The sequence below is a fragment of the Silene latifolia genome, chromosome X (genome assembly GCF_048544455.1).
Source record: "Silene latifolia isolate original U9 population chromosome X, ASM4854445v1, whole genome shotgun sequence".
In the NCBI taxonomy this organism is placed as follows: domain Eukaryota; kingdom Viridiplantae; phylum Streptophyta; class Magnoliopsida; order Caryophyllales; family Caryophyllaceae; genus Silene; species Silene latifolia.
This window is the reverse complement of record NC_133537.1, coordinates 142,723,044-142,724,512: the sequence shown is the minus strand read 5'-3', so window position 1 is coordinate 142,724,512 and position 1,469 is coordinate 142,723,044. Positions and strand designations below refer to the sequence as shown.

The window sequence follows — 1,469 nt, the reverse complement described above, 5'->3', positions numbered from 1 at the left end:
TTTTGATTATGCATAGCTAATTTTATTGATTGGGAATGAGGTGAGCCATGGCATAAATTAGGATTGTTTTGTTAGTATGAATTCTTCCGTATCGATCTTGTTGTCTTTTGATTAGTCTTTTTACTAGATTGAAATATTAGTAATTTAAATTATCATTAGATTGGAATTTCCTTTGAGCGAAAGCTTTGAGAAATTCCTGGGAATTAGAAGACCGTAAGGTTAATTTGAGCATAGATCGAAAGGCTTGCTCATATTCCCTGACACCGTATTATAGGACTTCTGCTACCTTATTGACCTGACCTTAGCCATGGTGAACCGAAATTCCCGATCTTCCTTTTATCTTGTTGAGAAATTCTTATTTTAGCAATTAGTCAAATTAGTCAACCAATTTCAAAACCCTCACTTAATTGTTACTTTTATAGACTGGAAATAGCAAACAAAATTAATCTTGTCTCTATGTGGTTCGACCCTTACTATCACTAGCTATAGTTTTAGTTTGGAATTATAAATTTAATTTTGATACAAAACGACGGTATCAAATTTTGGCGCCGTTGCCGGGGAGAAGGTGTAATTCTGTTTGCTTTATTTTTAGTTTATTTTTCTTGTCTGGTTCCTTGAGGCCGTTGCTTACCTTTGCTTCTAGTTTTGCTTTTGCACAGTTAGAAGACAGGTTTTTGAGAGGAAGACTTGAGTACTCTCAGTTTGGCGAACATGACTACGATATATGACAATCTTCAGCCAAAAGAGAAGCACCTTCCAAAGGGGCACGTGTTACCTACCCCTACTACTAGTCAGTTCGAATTTCGTTCCTCCTATATTGATTTAGTGGAGCGAAATCAGTTTGCTAGTCTACCAGATGAGGATCCTTTGAAGCATATGGAAATTTTCACGGACTCATCATTGCTCCATTCCATACCTATCTGCATTTGGGGTGACTCAGGACGAAGTAAAGGGGGTGATGTTCTTATACTCCTTGAAGGATTCTGCGCGAGATTGGTACCGTTACCTTGATAGAGTAGCAGCTGGAGTCACAGATTGGACATCTCTCGCATTGGCCTTCTACAAGAAATATTTCCCACTTGCAAAGACTGATGCTTTGAGAAGTAAAATCACAAATTTCCAGCAAGGACCTGATGAGGAATTTTGTGAAGCATGGGGACGTTTCAAGAATTTGGTTCGGTCTATTCCTCACCACGGTTTCCAGCAGTGGTACCTTTGCAAATTATTCTACAATGCTTTATATGATGATTACAAGGTCATCCTGGACGCAACTGCGAATGGTAGGTTCCAAAACAATACCGGTCAGAATAAAGGTTGGAACACTATTGAGGAGATGGCAGTCCATAGAGCTGAGTTTGGGAGTTCACGTGGAAAATCACGCAAGCAATGTGATGAAATGAGTGCCGTTGTGACACTCATTACTTCTATTACTGCCCGTCTCGAGAAGCTCGAGACCTCTGAAGCTTCCA

General features: G+C 39.4%; 1 non-coding gene across 1 annotated transcript; it reads right to left on the bottom strand.

The window, feature by feature from the left end:
* Window positions 1–1,091: 1,091 nt before the first annotated feature.
* Window positions 1,092–1,200, bottom strand: LOC141625343 (small nucleolar RNA R71). The gene has a single exon (XR_012535129.1). It is a non-coding gene; the product is annotated as a small nucleolar RNA R71 (small nucleolar RNA).
* Window positions 1,201–1,469: the final 269 nt, after the last annotated feature.